General features: G+C 46.5%; 1 protein-coding gene across 1 annotated transcript in view; it reads right to left on the reverse strand.

The window, feature by feature from the left end:
* adarb2 (adenosine deaminase RNA specific B2 (inactive)) overlaps positions 1-18,901 on the reverse strand; it is a gene marked incomplete at both ends in the record, with an annotated part of 152,761 nt that overhangs the window by 124,405 nt on the left and 9,455 nt on the right.

Below are 18,901 nucleotides of genomic sequence, written 5' to 3' on the forward strand. Positions count from 1 at the left end.
CTGGTTGAAGCCCCCAAACCGCGAATGAGTTCAGCATCATACGTATACGCTCATATGCTGCTTCTTAGAGGGGGAAACGTGTCACCCGTGCTCCAACCCAGGTCCATTAAATATAACCAACACACACACACACAGTTTAATAACCCTGGAAGTGTATATGTGTATGTGTGTTGAGAAGGAGGGAGGGGTCGGGGGTCAATGTCAGAGGCTAGTATCCTTGTGCAGTGATGAGCGGGCAGGCAGCTGACACAACCATGATTATACAGGACCAGCCTGACCTGGAACAACAACACTAAAAACGGCACACACACACACACACACACACACACACACACACACACACACACACACACACAGCTCTTTCACTGCGAGAGGTATAAAACGGGACAAATAGCAGGTTGGGAAATATAACAAGGCCAGATGGGACCATGCAGCACGTACACCTGTTCAAAATCACACAACCTGTCGGTAGACAAAAGCCCGCGGTGTTGACATGAATAGCACCCTTGTTTTCCGTCATCGGGACCGCAGTCGCTGTCATTATGAATCACAGGAAAGGAGCATTAAACAAGGAAGTCTCTGCGAGGCCCGTTAGCGCCGTATTAGATGTTCTATCCAGGCTGCTGGTGAGGGAACACTCACACTCACACACCGACGTCTTCGGCTGCACATCAGGATCCCATCCTCATTCACACACACACACACACACACCGATGGCCCGATTTGGGGGTTCGGTTTCTTGACCATGGACTCTTTGACGTTCGGACCGGAAGGAGCCAGGGAATCAAACCGCCGATCTTCCGACTAGAGGACGAACCGCTCTAACTTCTGAGCCATGTCCGCATAGGACTACATTTGATGGTGACGATTATTGAACACTTTTTTAATCAGTTTGCGTCTCAATAAAAATATCGATTTTGTACTCATCTCTCATTAGACAATAAGAGCAAAGTAGAGAACAATACAGGGGGAAAAACGGCCGCAAGTTTGAGGAAAGTTTGACAGCTTGTGTTGCCGTCTCCCCTCCCATTAGCACTTAGAGGCCTTGGCTTGGCCAAAACGGGACGGTGGCAGGGTTTTTACAAGACACAGCTGCCACGAGAGGAGAAGAATCGTATTCTTGCAACTGCACACCTGCCTGAGATCTGTTCCTCACTGACCGAGTGCAGGGCGAGAGGCATCTGACGCTCGTAAAGAGGAGGCGGTTCTCTCCCTCTCTGCAGTGAGCCGGCAGTGACGCAGTATTCTATCGCTAAATATTTGTCGCTGAAGCTTCGAAGCCCCAAAAACTGGTATTCGGGGAAAAGCCCAATAGCACTTGTGCATTCCAGGTTTGGACCAGACTGCAACGTGCACAAATGTCTGAGCACAATCAGGCCCACTTCATTCTGCATCTGCAGAAATAAAGATGAATCTGTCTTTTCAAACAGTGGTTTCCGCATTTGAAGAAACCTCACGGGTGGCGGTGGTGGGGGCTTCCCCTCCAGCGAAGTGACTATCTGACACCAACCCAGTTTCCAAATGACTATAATTTTGCTTTAAAGCTGAATCCTGACCCAGAATCATAATTCATTATCAGCGCCGTCGAGAGAGAATGAATCGGGGACTCCAAAAAATTACTTATAAAAGCCATCAGTGGTCTGACAAGGGTAGTAAATCTTGGCTCGCATTCAGGTGTGACTGCATTGTGCGAATCAGGTGTTAAATTTGGAATTAGCTGCTCGCTGGCTAACAACACATACATCACACTAATGCAGTTCTGTCATCGCTGCGCTCGCCCTTAATCAGGGCGCATCTGTGTCCTGATGAGGCGCCGCGGCTCTATGATGATGACACGCACACAAACACGCGGAGAGGAAGTCCCCCGGAAGCCGAATGTTTGCATTGGACTCCGCCGTATCGCCGGGCAGGAAGCGGATCACGCAGGGCGTCGATGCTCCACGTCGCCTAATGGGGCGTCACAGCTGGACCTGGGTACTGCATGTTTACTAGTCCATTGTCATCTTGTTGCACAGGTTTGTGTTACTGCTGAGCGGGCAGAAGGAGTGCCATGGATGAAAGCATGTTATTTAGAAAAAAGTCTCATGGTAGTTAAAATGGCAAAACAAGGTTGGAATAAATAGGTTTACTGTCTGGATAAATGACTATTTGCAGATGAATCCATTTATTTTTCGGACTTGGCTGTTAATAAAAGGAGTGTATCAAAGTGATTCACTTTAAAAAAGGGTTTTCATATTCACTCAACTGAACCCAGATTTAAAACGTCAATGGAATAAGGATTTTCACACTTCCAAATCACAAATCACAAATTACAAGTTGAATTGGGTTGACATTACCGTGACAAACCAGCTGCTGTCTGTTTAACGTCTTCCACCTGAATACGGCCAAAGGCCGCGAAAGAAAATGGCCAAACTGATAACGTTGATCCGACTAGCGATCAGAAAATAAGGACCTGTTAGAGAGGATGAATCGATGAGAGGCAGACTTATGATTATTCAGACCTTTATCGCCTCCAAAAATCACCTCGTAGTCAATTCCAAACCACTCGTCTTCGCGTCATCGGGGGTACAACAGCTTGAAGAGGCACTGAAACGTTTTTTCATTGCAAGCACCTCTCCCAAACAACATTTTTCTGTTGATGTGTGGTACTTGACTTCTCTCGCTTTGGGATTCATGTCCCGGCAAAACAAATATTTACATTAATGGACACCTTTTAATTTGGTGTGACAAAAAAAAAAGAAGCTTATTGCTTCTTTCATACACCAGTTTTTTTAATACCTCACCTCTGATTTAGTCTATCTGGTGCAATAATGCTGCTCCATGTTCTGTTCAAAGGTAATACAAGGGCCAAGAGAGGAATCTGTTTTCCAGTAATGGAAACATGGAGTGCTGTGTTAGTCCATCCCAGAGTGTCTCCCGCCCATGGATACAAACACGCATTAACAAGGCCAGTTTCTGCCGCAGCCTCCTTTCTCTCCTGGTGGCAGACTATTAGCCCTGACCTGGATATCCTTCATTTCCACTGACAGAAGGTGGCAACACAGTACGGTGGCAGTGACGGCAACAGAGGCAGAAATAACTGATGTCAGAATAGATTCCCCCCCCTCCGGTCGCCTCTGCGATGGCTTCCTCCCAAAACGTATTCAGTTTACATTCTGTTGTTAACGGGCACAGAATGAGACGCTCCAATGACAAACGGTCCTTCATTTCATGGAAATTATCCTGTGACCTCTCAAAAGACTGGAGCATGGCAAACAGCACACGATGCAAATGAGGACGAGTCGTTGAGCGATCACTTCCGGGCGGCGCGACACACGTCCTGACGTCCAGTTTCACGCTATTCCACTGGTCGCACCGACAAACGTAGCAACGGGTCAACAAAGAAAGTGAAGAAGACAACTTTTCTTTGCGGAGATGGATTTTTTTCCACAAGGCGGCTGTTACCACCATCAAATCAGCTCTGATGCAGGCTGGTTTTCTTCCATCTACACGGCTACAACATCACCGCTTCCCTTCACCTACTTCATCCAGACCCGGACCTTCCACCGATAAAACAAAATATTTCTCAATTTTCCGACGGAGCGCTTCCATTTTAACCGGCGCTGCTTTTCTTCCAGGAAACACACAGGCCGATCGCATGCGTTGTAAATCAAATCACATGATGAAAAACAAACAATAAACCAGCTAAGAGCCCCAGCATGATCAGAATCCTGACACATTTATTCAGTGAACAATGATGTTCACAGAGAGGAGAATAGAGCTGAAACAAGTGGTTTCAGTAACCAGAGAGTCTCAATTTAGAAGATGAGAAGAAGAAGAATATAATGGCTCTTTTGATTGACATCACTTCACAACTGAATGAAATTAATTTAAAGCTGCAGGACAATTCAGTTCCAGGGCAATTCATTTTTCTCAAATTAAAATTTACAAAAACGTCTTGTCATGTATTTTATTCTTAAAGCCAACCCTCATTTTATTGTATTAATCATTAGAGTATGTATTATTTATAATTCATCCGCTTCAATTTGAAATCTGACAAAAAATATTGTTGAAATATTATTTGCTTGAACTTTAATATACATATGGCACCAAATCAAGGCGCAAATTAGACACAACTGTGATGCTGTGGACCTTTGTATGGGGACGTTCTCTCTCGTATCATTTTAATTAAACAGCCCTGTTCTACTTCCTCCCACAAAGAATCTTCCCCAAACTCTCCTCACATGCACACATCACTGCCGGCAGTTGGCGTCACACCTGACCATGGGACGGCTCCATCTGTGACCGGTTTGTCCCGGTTCATCCGGGGGATTATCAGCTATCAGCCGCTGACTTTTCCGCCGGGGCCGACTCTCAACTCATCTGCTCCCGAGCAGCGCTCCACTGCCCGTCATAATTGAGGCCGATACCGTTCCCTCGTGGCTGCCATCTTGCAGTGCTTCTAGTCCTTCCCCTCCTCCCATCCCTCTGTCTCCCTCCGTGTGCCTTATCTCCCCCAAAACCTTCTCCCCGGGCCAGGCTGGGAGGGAGCACTAGACCTGAGCTTGGTGGGCAGTTTCCTTTCCTAGTCTCCTTTTTTTTTTTCAAACACTGAAGGTGTGGAATACCAATATTATTATTGTTTGACTGAAGTCACTGATCGCTAATATTTTAGCTTTGAAACAGGCGAGTCAGAAGAGTGGAACGCAGAGAACCATCAAAGCGTGTATCAGGAAGTCAGAACAAAGGCTGCAAAGCTAGGGAGGATGCAAACTAGAAGGTCTGGGAAAGGGTAGGAAGAAAATGGCGGGAAAGGGGGTTAACTACAGGGCAGGAGGGAGAGGCGGGAATAAGCGGGATGAGGCGGGAAGTGGCGGGATGAGGCGGGAAGTGGCGGGATGAGGCGGGAAGTGGCAGGAAGTGGCGGGAAGAGGCGGGAAGTGGCGGTCAGGTGACTTCGACTGGCTGAACGTTCCCGGTCGAGACGTGGAAGTGTGGCCGGAAGAAGTGATCGAATAAACAAGGAACGAGAATTAGAATAAACACAGCTGAGGCAGACAATGTGACGCCCATTTAGTGTGTTGACGATGTCGTTCAATTAGTGAGACTTTATATTTTGTCGAAACACTTCCTCCGTCAGACGGGAGTTGAACGTTCAAAGGCTGCAGACTGCAGCGTTTTTTTCCCTTCCTCCTCCTTTGATCGGCGGCGATGTCAGACGGAGGACGCTCTCTCTTTGAGGCGCCGGCGTAGGTGAGGACAGCTGACAAGCTGGAACGGCGCCCTCGCTAACGTCTATTAGCGGGGGGAAAAAAGCTATCTGCTAACGATAAACCCTTTCACATTTATGCACACAGGCGAGACGAGCCAGGAAGTGCTCTGGCAGCGGCGACCTCCGCGGAGTCAACAAACACAAGATCTGAGGTAAAAAGAAAAGAAAGGCTTTTCGCTGAGAACAAGAGATAAGGACGTTAAAGTAGACGCATTCTCTTCCCCTTTCATTCACGGGGGCTGATAAAACACAGGAGCCTATAACCATAGCATTTTACTTTTATGCCCTAACAGCATATTATGTCCATGCGTCATTGCGACCTTCAGATTGAAGAGCGTGTGCTCTCAGGAGTAAAAAGGTAACTAGGTCATCTGTGCAGAACGGGCCTCTATTCAAATGTTAAATCACCTTGCAAGAGGAATGAGCCGTTTCTGCACGTATTGCTGAAATGATGGCAGCAATAATACCTGGCGGTTAAAATGAACCATCCGAACAAGACGCTCTGACCCAGAATCTGCAGCCGAGATGAGGCATCACAAAATGAGAGAAAGAAAGACTTACACATGCATTGTATAACAGCAGCAGTGACTTTCCTCTTCTATATATATATAAATATACACATCACATCTGCATGCAAAGACAGTAATAAGTTAAAATGTTCGCATCCAGACAGACCGACTCACAACGCTCACTCTGTTGCCGCTGACGCTCATTGTTGACCCAATTCCTCTACAAGTAATTCAATGTCATCTTCCTGGCAGGGGAATACAGCTTAGTCTGCTCGTAACAATACCCAGACTAAGTAATGATGTTCGCCCCGCAAACCAACAAAGCCATCCAGCTCGACAAACTTCTTAGACCAGACAGCATCATTATGTACAAATCAGCCATGAAATGTGATCCAACAGCACTTGATCCAGACGGCTACACGGCAGAGGCACGGGGGAAAGAGTTCAGGGTCAAGTTCACAGCCACTGGAAGTCTTTTAAAGGGACAGTAACAGAGGAGGCTTCTCACTGTGTTTTACAAGGGGGTGAACTGTGTTTATATTTGGGATTTTGGCGTTTCTTTCTGTCTTTGAGGTGCCAATTAATTAGGAAAAGGTATTGACTCTAGCTCTTTCTTTTCTGTACTTTCTTTGCCCATTCAGTCCTGGCGGCCATTGGTGCCAATACTAACTACACAGTTCTTTCTCTACCGTTCCATGATCAAGGTTGTAGTTAAGTGTAAAAGCATGTACATCTAAATTCTAACAGCATTTGCTTTAAAATTCCGCTGAAACATTGTCAACAGGAAGCGACTAACTAACTTTACGAATCCCCCTATTTTATATCTATCTATAAATCTGGTTACTTTGTTTGCCAGCAAATGAGATACATTAATCTGGTTATTGTTTCCGTCAGCTAGCTGCTGGCCAGAGCCATGATGTGTTTGAACACCAAACACACGGAAACCAAACATGCCCGTTCAGATAAACAACATCACTCAATATCAAGTATGGCATCATGTATGTTTTTTGGGTGATCACACAAACCAGATAAAACTTGGTAGGATCTTTGCATGGAGACAAGCTAACGGTTTGTCTCCATACGCTAAGCTAACCATCTCTAGGCTTCATGTGAAGCCCACACCGGCCACTTTTGTTATTTGGTTATATTGAGAGCCATGTGCACATTCAACCACTTCGTTTTACTGGTAACGTCCCATCTGATGATGTTCATTAACATCACATTTCGTAATGTTCTCTAGCAGCAGGATTACTGCAAGAGTAGCAAAACGTTCATTCATTTATATGGAAATGTTGGCGATTATTACTTCATTATGCAAGAGATACCAATAATCCCATTTAAGACTTAAATTAAGAATATCCATGGCTAAGGCAAAGAGGATTCTTATCTCCATTCACGTAATCAGAGCGCTAACTTGCTGTTGGGTCTCGGCGAGGTCGGGGATCACATCACACAACACGACGTCTGGCTTCTCACTGTGCGCCACACAGGTAGAGGTAGTGAGGTAGCGAGGAAGTGAGGAAGTGATGAAGGGTGGGCGTTTTTTTGGGTGGGAGGCAGGAGGCTGATCAGCCGGAATGCTTCACGCTCCTCGGCGGCATCGCTGCGCCAGTCAGTGGGCGCCGGGGAAGACAAATTACCAGAGGAATGACTGGAGAGCAAGGCGAGCTTCCCATTCCCAGCCTCCTCCAGATGGACATAATTAAACCATTAGCCGGCGAGTGGGGGCTGATGACTCCATCAGGACCCATTTTGGGTTTAAATGAATGCCGGAAAATAAAGCTGCGTTCAAAATTGCAGCCCGCTTGTTCACGCGCTGTTTAGCAGCAGCGTGCAAGAAACCAACGGGAAAAACGGCAGGGTGGACTGTTTCTCCATATTCATCTGTTGTTTTGCTTTTTCCCCCCGCCTATTTCTCTTTCTATTTGATGACAGAAGGACTTTAATCTTGTATGAACTTAAGCAGCACTCCTGCGCTGGGCTGTAAAGGCGTCTCGCAGGCTATCCGACTGTCCTAAACGAGGGTGATGATTTAAGATGAAGGACTCTCGGGTCTAGTTTATCTGTCTGCACCTCAGCTGTCCCATATATCCGCCCACAGAGAGGCTGGTGGGGTGAATCAGGCCCGCCATCACTCACTTTGTCCCAAGTCTCTTGGAGCCTGTGCGGCTATCCCCGCGAGTACCACGGCGGGCAATCATGGCCACAATGGCGACGCATTTACTCGCTCTATCTGCGACTTTTAGTGTCCGCTTGAGTGATAAGACGTCGCTCCGCAGCGGCTGTTTTCTCTGAAGAACATGATTCGTCGAAGAGGTGAGATTCTTTTCCTGCAAAAGGCTGCGGGAGAGTTCATTTTCCGCTGAAGCGATGACCCCCGCTATCCTTAACCATCTGACTTTGGGCGCATTACTCCGACACTTCACCTTGACAGATGGCAAAATAAACACGAAATAGCCAACACAAAAAAAAGGAAGCTGACCCCGCGGTGACTTCAGCCACGGGAATTTATCACCCGGCACGGATGGAATAACGGCCTGATCGTAAATTCTTCCAGATCCCGAGAAAACGTGATATAACTCAAAAGGGCTATTTATTGTGATCTTAAAGGTGTCAGCGCCGCCCTTACACACACATGAAGCAGCTGAATCATGGGAAATGTTGTTTTTCCTCTCTCCCGGCTTACAAATGAGAGGTCGCACTCGCCAGGTCACCCTGCAATTGAACCGGGCGTCAGTGTGAAGAGTGAGGTGCCCGTGTTTGCCGACACAAGGTCTTTTTTCTTCTTCCCTCCCTTCTACGCCATCAGGTAATAGTGGAGCAGCTGCTCCAGGGTCTGTCTTTCTTCTTCTTTTACTTTCATTGCTTTCTGCCTCTCCCCATCCCTTCTGCATCGTCTCTCGTGTTTCCCTCCCTTTCTTCTCCCTGACAATGAAATAAAGTGACACCAATCTCGGGGGGGTCCCTCGACGCCAAAACACAGCTGTGCGGCTGTCCCACTTTCCAGCCGACGAACACCCCGCCTGCCAACGCTCCCTCCACTTAGTTCCACCAACAACGCCGCGCTGTTCCCCTTCACTCATCTCCTCCTCCTCCTCCTCCTCCTCCTCCTCCGTCACTCACTTTACCAGAGGATGGCAGCGTCAAAGATAAGGGCCAAACAAAAAGTCAACACTTCTGCAAACATCTGTTCTGTACCGCTGCGCGCTCGCTCCGGTGCTCCATTTTTTACGTTTGATTTCTCTGTCGGCGTCGGGGGAACGCCACTTCGAGCTGCTATCGTATGGCGCGCTACAAGGCTTCCAAAACGCCCTTGTTGAATTAAAAATACAGCGTATGCTGCAGACGGCACTGTGTGTTGTTACAAAGAGCAGGCATAGCCTCTCTCTTTAGGAAGTGGAGCGCACGCCTGACACGGAACGGCAAGGTGTTTACTGATATAACAGCTCACTTAGATAGTTGGAAAGGGGCGAGGCGGTGTCAGCTCAGTACACAGGCTGAATGGCTTCATTTGGCTTTACATTACAACGAAGGCTGGGACTCCGTATTGATGCCCGGAGGGGGAAGGTTTACCACGGAGGTTAGAGGTTGGCATCAACCTCAGAACAACAACCTCGGAGCGGGGATTAAGTATAATAATTGACATGGTGCCAGGATCAGACTATGCAATATTCCTCTATTACTCCACTTCCACTGGCACGGGGTGTGATAAATGAAGATGAATTTCTGGCACGGTAATTTGTCCTTTCATCCAGTATAGTTTGCCTTCCCTGTCCCAGTTTGACATCGTGTTTGAGACGCTTCGGATGCCACAGCTGTTGGCTTTTCTGATGAATACCTCTGCATGAGCTCAACATGTAGTCAAGTCACAGGAGGAAAAAAATACAACACAAACCCATCTGACACAGTGACCGTGTCTTTTTCTGGGACATGTGGTCCAACCAAAGTTATCGCGACGGGCCTGTGTGTCTCCGTTTCCTTTTTCTTTTTACGTTACTGTACACCTTGAACACAAATGGAACCAAAACGCACCGAGCTCAGCGCTTCGTCTCCCACTTGTCCAGCAGTTACAGCCGTTACATTTTGACACACTGTCACAACAGCAGCCGCGGCGGACTCTTGGAGGAGACCACAGGCCTCGCCACAGACCCAGGACGCCCGCTCTGAAGCCCGAGGCAGAGATTGTGTCCTGTCAGGTTCAAACTGAGACCCGGCGAGGAGAAGCTTTCTTCCGCCCCTCCCCACCCGCTAATAATCACCCGACACTCGCATCTCTTTGACATCCCCTCCCTCCTCTCCCATCCGAGGCTCCGGCGAAACCAGCAATTGGCCTCAAATCAGCCAGATATAATTCGCCATCCTCCTCGTTTCCTGGCCCGCGGGCGCCGACTTGTACGGGAGAGACGACGGGGAACAAAAGGAGCCGGTCAGAGGCGTCCGCATCTCGATCCGGCTCAGCCACCGGCGCCGCCTTCTCGTGTCGAGAGAGGAGCGGCGTTTAGCACAGTCAACTGGCAGCGCGCTGTCTCTATTGTTCTGTGTAATTGCACTCGATGGACCTTGAGAAGAAACACAGGCTCTCCCGTCTCTGTTATGACTGCCGACTTCGCGGACGCTGAGCGCGATCGAACGGCGAGCCACAATCCCCAAAAATACTAAAAAAACCAATACGTCGGCCTTTTCCTCTGCAGCCCAACTCTTTCCCTTCAGCTCTTCTCCCCCAGCCCTCCTCTTCATCCATCAAACTGCCCCCCCCTCCAAACCGGGAGAGCTCGTCACCCCGGTGCTTAACCCCTCTTCTCATCCTCTGCTCAATCATCCATCCTCTGTCCCATCTTTCATCCCATCCCTTCTTTTTTTTTGCCCTCACACCTGTGCTGGATCGCTTGCATGCGTTTACCCCGCGGGGTTGCTGGGGTGCGATGCCTGCCGCTGACCTTCGAGTTGGGGGACTACGGGCCTGGCAGCTGTCCCGAGTGTCAGCGGTACGCACGCGCACGCGCACACTCACACACTCACACACACACACACACACACACACACACACACACACACACACACACACACACACACACACACACACACACACACGCACACGCACAGCTCATTTCTTCTCCCGCTGTCTTCTACACACATGACCAGGAACACACACAGTTCTCTGGGAATCACCTTCTTTTCCATCCATCATCCAGGTCGCCCCCCTCCCTCCCCCCCCACGCCGCCGCCACATGCGACCCAACACTGCTCCACTTTCCTCCCGCCTCCCGGTAGACCCTCTCTGGACCCTTTATGTGCTTTTCTTCGCATGCGCCCTCGACGCGGAGGCAGCGCGGCCGAGGTACCCGGCGGCGGTGCAGGGTACATGCTCACAGACATGGATGGGTGACCACTTGAAAGGCAGGTGGGATTAGGGAGACAATGGCTTGGCTTTGTGGGACAGGTGTGGGCTTTCTGGCTTTTTTTTCTGGGAGAGAGAGGAGAGAAAATCAGAGCTCCACTCCGTGTTGGCAAGCGTCCTTGAACGGGACACGGAATCGCTACCAGGTCTGGAGCTGTTGTTCTGGAGCCGGCGCTGACCTCTGACCTCCCTCTGAAGGAGGTGGAACAGGAGAGGTGCCTGATGGGAATGCAGTGGTATTATAACTTAAACCAGGATGCAGTGTAGCACAGCTTTGACGAGACAAGTTTGTTCTCCCTCCATGAAACTTAAAAGGTGCTATACTGAGCACCTCAAGAGAATTAAATCACAACACACTATGTATTATAATAACTACAGCAAGCCAGCCAGCACCATGAGACAGTGGCAGGATTTGGCAGGCAAACGTTGTATAGCTGTGTAGCACAGCACAGAAAGACAAGTTCAGAGAATCTGAAATGTTTCTGACAATATAAGAGAGAGAGGGGCGCTTTCTGTTTGAGAGAGAACGTGAGAGGCTTTATGTGCAACATATGGCCAAAAACAATTCCCCAAAACTCAATATAAAGTGCCGATCACACACCTGAGATCATTCATTCCAACTACATTTAACATTGACAGCAAAGCTAGCAGCTATGTGAGGCTCTACTTGGTACACAGTAGCGTGTCGGGCTGGATGCTAACGTTTGCACGCTAATAATAAGGTGCAGCGCTGATATGATGGTATATATGTACACACACACACACACACACACACACTACTGTAACAGCTCTGAGCTACATTCTTAATGTAAGCATAATATTCTTAATAATGCACCAGGAGAGCGGTTCCTTGTACCATTCACATCATTGGTTCTCTGAGAGTCTTTCATATCCGATTATTGGTGATGTTGGTATTGTAACTGAAATAATAGAAATAGAAATCAGTGGCGATACTCGGCTGTATTAATTATTACTAAATACTTATCCTTACCAGGGATGTGTATCATTAGGATTTCATCAATACCAGTAGTCTTATTGATACTGCTTATCGGTTTGGTTCCTTATCGATTCTCTTATTGGTTGTTTTGTATTATTTTGTGAGAAAAAAAAGACGATTAATTAAGAAAATCAACATTGCTTTTATTCTTGTATGTAAACAAATCGTCTTTCTTGAGCAGAGATACAAGAAGTTCCAAAATATTAAATCGCATTAGCATCTCAACACTTAGCTAAGCGATTAGCTTTCATTAATTAGCCCGGTCCTACTATCAGACTCTGTCTCTGGAACCGGCTGCTCGACTAATGTAGTCGAAAAACTGAGCATTTCAGCACATTTCTGTTCTTTTTGTTCGACAAATGTTTTGAGAAATTGCTGTTAATACCTCCCGCACTTGTGAGGGTGTTATTGCATTAGTGACAAGGAGATCTTCTCAGGATCTACTGGAGGGAAACGTAACCACGCGTTGGATCTTTTCCCCCTCCTGATGTGTGTCTCTCTGTACCGAGCCGGATCGCTGTGTGTGTGTGTGTGTGTGTTTCAGAGTAAAGCGTGACTTCACCCCTTGTGCAAAGTCAGGCACAGAGATGTGTTTGAGACGCTGCAGAGAATTCCCTCCATGACTTCTAAAGTACCGATCATCATCAATACTGCTGGTTTCACTAACTTAGAACCAGTTCCTGCCTAGAACCGGGTTTAGAGGGGATCCCTGACCATTACTACTGGTGATCTCGGACCAAAGCATCAGACACTAATGAAGAATGACATTAATATACAAAGACCGCTAAAACAGAAGAATTCAAAATGAGCCTAAAGCCCAAACAGCCATGTTCTATATCACACACGAGCTCCGGTAAATCACGCATTTGTGCCGTGGCATTAACTCACCAGAGGTACTTGATAGCGTAAGCTTGTTTGACAGTTGATTACATCAAAACAGTCGTTAACCTTTCGTGAGCATTGAATAATACGCCGGCGTTCGCCTTCCCCGCATAGCGGTGAATACAGCCTGAACGAGGGAACGCAGGGGGGATAATATCAGATCATCACTACGTGAAAACTACCATGATCACTGAGATGATGGCAATAAAGACGGTATATTAGTTCATAACGACTTGCAAAGGGCGAGAAGGGGTGTGTGTGGCGAGGTGGAGGCGAGCTTACAGCAAAACAATGCCGGCTCCCATTTCCTCAAGTTCAATTAAATGGCTTGTGACAGCGCGCATGCGAGGGCATATCAGCCGCGCGCCACTTGACTCCCGTCATTAGGGCGCGATGCTGCCAGGCTACACCAGTTTTATAAGTGTATTTTTAGCAATAATAACCAGCTGGTGAACATGGATGTCTGTGAAAGCACTGGAGGGGGATGAGGGGGTGAGATATTGTTTAAAAGCGTGTATGCACATGCATACACGGGCCTCCTATCTCACCTCGTCTATCGCGCAGCAATCTGTCGATTAGCTCGACAAAGAGGCACGAAAAAGTGAAAGACGTCAAAGTAACCGCCGTCGGAGTCTCCTGCCAATTGTCAGTCCAATTAAAAAGCAAGGCGCTAATTACGACGCGCGCTCGTCTCAAACAGGCGCTCAGGTATGACGCCCTGGCTGTCAGGTGTAAGCAAGGCCCGCAAGTAGCAACGGAAGGGAAGTCAGGTGACATCTGTTCGTTTATCTCAGGCAGGAGAGCAAATTGAAAAATGGATCGCTCCGCATTGCGAGATCGAGGAGCGCCGCGTCGCGGCACCTGCTTGGAGCGCGGTAATGGGCACGGCTGCAGTTTGGCCAGTAAACCATCTTGGCGAGGAAAGCCGGTCGGCGACAAGCAGGTGTGTGTGTGTGTGTGTGTGTGTGTGTTGGGGGGGGGGGGCTTGAGTCTGGGACCTGGAGCTCGTTTTTTGACGAAGGGCAGTGGGAAAAGTCCGATCTTTTTCCGGGTTTCGTTCCCGGGACTACTTACACACGCGGTGATTTGAAATCACTGCGCTCGAGTATCCTGACAAAACCGATGACATCATAAGTGGTCTAGAAGATTCGTCATGTTCTCAGTGTGGTATCAGCTTGTTGGCTTAAAGCCGTGTTCATGAATCCTTCAAAAAAAATATGTATTAATCTTTAACAATTTATATTGTTTAGCATTTATAAGCGGAATATCCGTTTTGATTCACATATTTGTAAACAACCATAACATTGTGGATGCTTGATAATGTAGATTAGTTATAATCATATTATATTAAATTATCCTGATTTTATAAGACGTTTTATATGTAAATAAACCCATTAATAAATGCTTATAGTTGTTTAAATATCAGTGTGTAACAAATCATTTAAATATGTTTTTTATGCAGTTAGTATTTGCTACAAAACAGGGGATACCTAATTTATTAATTTTTTGAGGGGGCGGGTACTTAATTCCCTTCTGGGAAAAAAAATGTTGCCAAATGTTTCCAGTGTAAACAAAGCATATTTATTGTTTTATGGCTTTAATTAACCATGTTTTGTGGTCGTATTTATCTGCTTTAATGTTCAAATTGCTGGTGTGGGCTCATTCATTACTCCCCACTCGGGCTCTATTCACATGATAATCCTACTTTTCTTAAACATATCCTTCATTACAAGCCGATGCTGCAACACTCCCAATTGCCCCTCAGCGATCATTAAAGTTTCATGTTATTTTATCTTATCGGAGCAGGTGATGTTGGTGGCTGAGTTAAGTGTCTCCCGTTACAAAGGTACATTCTCGCTCGGAGCAAACCGATCTTCATTAAAGGCGTCTAATGAGTGGAAATGAAAGACAATGAATCTGTTCGCCATTCAGGGTTGGCTGGCTCTTTACTGTAGCCCGACTAATGATAATGCATTCTCCAGTTGGAACAAAGAGCCAATCCATATGCCCTCTGACTCATTACGTAACACTGATGCTGAGAGCGAATATTGTTATAGTAAAGCACTTCCTTCGTAACGGTGTTTGAAAAACTATCAAATATCACTGTTTTCCTTATTACACCGTACAGCTCTGCACACTGATGTGTTCCCACTGCAATGCACTGCTATTCACTGTTGACGGTTAAAGGGTGGTGCAGAAACCATAATTATCATACCCAGCGATGCTCGCTGTGAATGAGTGGGCCTTGACAGCGCGATGATGTTCCTCTCGTAGTGATATAGTTGACTGTTTGCTGATTCACATCTGCTCTCTGTAATGACACCAACAACGTACAGACGAGCCTCTTGATGGACGAAGTGGATGCCTACTTTCCTTATGGATTGTTTTTTAGGTTTGTGAAGGGGAAGTGAAGGGGTTTTATCTAAAAGCTTGAATATTATAGTAAGCTCCTATGACACGTTATTATTCTATTCGTTGGCACGGGATCGTTCATTTGGTAACACAGTGACATCATCTGCATAGACGATTGACAATGCACAATGGGGAGGATTAAGGAAGATTAACACAAGCACTGTTGAAATGATTTGATTAGTTGATGCTAATGGGAAATAAAGCATCTAATTCATTCCCTTGGGAAACATTTCAACATTTTGGGAAATGCTCTTTCTTGCCAAGAGTGAAACAAAAAGATAAATACAATTCACTTAGATTAGTTTAGCTTTTTAACTGGGGGAATCTGTCCAACAGTAACACAACCCACCTAATTGACATGTTGATATCTGCTCTACTACTTCTGTTTCTAGTATTTATGCTAAACTAAGCTAACTGGATGCTGATGTTATCTGTATATTTACTGAACAGGTGTGAGACAGGTGTCAATCAGAGATGTAAACACTTACGACATGGAGTTACGAGTTGTAACTACCTATGTTCTGGTCCTGTGACTTTATTAATAAACTACATCCTGAATTGTGTTCAAATTAAGCAGAGCTGGTAGTTTTTTTAAAATGTAATTTACATTGGACAGAGCCAGGCTAGCTATACTTCCAGTCTTTTATGCTAAGCTAAGCTAGTCGTCCACATCCTGTGTGTATTTAGCTTAAATTATTGAAATATCTCAAACATGGACGTATTAAAAAAATAAAGCAAACTAATAAATGCATGCAGGAATTGGAGTCCTCAGGTAACAGGCTATGAGTGGGAGCATGTGTGTGTGTGTGTGTGTGTGTGTGTGTGTGTGTGTGTGTGTGTGTGTGTGTGTGTGTGTCGAAAAAGACAGGCATCCTTGCCTGAAGACAAATAGCCCTTTGACCTTTATATGAACCGGCAGCCCCTGGTGGGTGATAACTCATGACCCGGTGGACCGGTCGGGCATCCATCTCTCACCCTGGTAAGGATGAATGTGATGATGAACGCTACCCGCTTGCTGCTATTTAGATAGCCCTGGAGTCACGGCGATAACAAACTACCCACACAGAGAGCCTTGTTTACACGCTCGGCCCATTCAACAGCGGGCCGGGCTGCACAAACTCAAGCTGCGCCACAGGGAGCCAGAACAAACTCAGGGTCAACTAATAACACATATCTGTCTTACAGTACATGCTGGATACAGTATCTTCAGTACACTCCATGTTCCTGCAGCGGCCGGTTTACACTGTTGTCCAGCGATGGAGTTACGCACAAACCACACATTTGGCAACTATTGATTGACTACCCTGATAAAACCACAGGGATACCAAAGAGAAACGACACCGCATTCCACAGAAGAGTCTCCGGTCATCGGACTTTTCAATGGCTTTATGAGAGACTCCGGGGGGGGAAATGGGGAATTCATAAACAATTTGACTGATTACATTAAAAAAAAAAAATCTGCACATTTCCATCCATACAGGTAGGTTGCAAGTAGATCCTTTGACAGGTGAGGAAGCACACGTCTGATTGCCTATTTTCCCGTCAAATTAACCAAGAAATGAACTTCCTCTCGGAAATATGGAACTGACAGTAGACATCTCAACTTCACAATGAATCTGATCTGCTTTAATTGTTTGCCGTTCAACCCGTCTCTTCTACTGGAAGCTGCTGAATAGCAACGTGTTGTGAAGTCCTCTTGACGCCTCAGCGGTGAGGAGAAGCTCAACAGGAGCCGGGAAGATACGAGCAGAAAGACCGGAAAGGTCACCGCTTTGACCTGCGGCCACTTCTCTATTGTTGTGTCTTTGTTTGGGAGCACAGACACAGAGTGTGAGTGTGTGTGTGTGTGTGTGTGTGTGTGTGTGTGTGTGTGTGTGTGTGTGTCTCTCTCACACGTCTGCTCCCCAAAGCTCGCTTTCTCTCCCACGAAAGTCTGCACACGTATGCGGGAACGCTTTCCTCCTTTTCCAACCGATGGTCCATTCAAATTAAAATGAAGCTCCATCACGCTAACAGGGGAGCGGAGAACAAAGCCCTCTGCAGTCGGCAGGAATAGCGGGAGGATTATCGTCGCCATCGTCGGGGCTAATATCGTTAAAGCCAGTGACCTCAACGGGTTGGACTTCAGCTCCACGGAGCGCTGCGAGCAGTGCAACAGATTATTGGTTTGATTTCCATTGTTGTTCCTGGACATTTTGGAGATCACGTGTATTTTGAAAAGCACTCACCCTAATTTGAAGTTAACGCTACGTTTAACTCAGCGTACAGCACCGTGCGGCGGTGCAGCGGCGCTGTGGCTATTCCTCCTGTTACAATACAAATCAGTGTCGTCTGTGATGGTAACAAGTTCAATGTTAGTATTTGAGTGTGATTAAACTGCATTGGAATGTTAATGTGTTTATGAAAACCTGCACCTGGCTCTCCAGTTGTTTGTGAGCCCTTTCACACCTAAAAAAAATAAAAAAGTATCTATACCTTTATCTGTTTATGTCACAAACATGCTCACATTTGATTCAGAATTTTGGATTCACACCGGATAAAAGGCCGGTCTTACATCTGAATTAAATATCGAGTACATTTACGTGCTAACGTGTTCTCTGCTGTCACTTATGCTCATTTATTTCCCTTATTTATATATACACACACACACACACACACACACATAAATAAACACTCTACCATGTTCCTTATTGAGTCAAATAGAAAAACCTGATCTTTGGTGCTCAGCAGGTAGTGAACATTCCTCTGAGCGGCATCATCACCATTTTAACATGTTAAGACATTTGTGTCGATTTTTTTAATTTAGCTTCAATAATATAGAATAAATAGATCATGAGGTCAAAGTAACAACTCCATCATCTGTTCAGCTTTAAGCCCAACCAATGTGCAGGAGAATTTGACACTAACTGATGATAAACTGGACGTTTATTGAGGCGGAACCTTGTTTCCTGTCTCAAGATGAAAACGTACACCTCCTGTTTTTTAGAGGAGCAATAACTACAAAAAGTTGCACTCTGCTCAAACAGTTCAGCGCACGTTATCTGTTCCTATCCAAACAATGTCATCACATTTGTTTACATCCCTGGCAGGTCTGACATTTGAAGTTGTTTGTGGAAAACTATTTCCCACCATTACTCAGAGAAATGGAAGACAGATGCGAGATGAACTGAGGCGAATCTGTTTGAGCAGCTGATAAGTCTGCTTCCCTTCACATGTGCAGCAGGGCTTCTTTTTCTCTTCCCCCCCAACACCCGACACTGAAATGGGGGATGTTTTTACCGGAGACATACCTCGCGTGGGGACTTGCACAGTATACCTCGTGTCTAAATGTGGAATGCTGGTGATGTAGGTTGATCTGTGCCAGCGTGTCGGGGACTCTTTTCGACCCAGAGGCGTCCTCTGTCTTTGTCCTTTACGCAAGGCAACATGCGTAGCCTCGGGTCCTGCGCACC

The sequence above is a fragment of the Taurulus bubalis genome, assembly GCF_910589615.1.
Source record: "Taurulus bubalis genome assembly, chromosome: 18".
NCBI lineage: Eukaryota > Metazoa > Chordata > Actinopteri > Perciformes > Cottidae > Taurulus > Taurulus bubalis.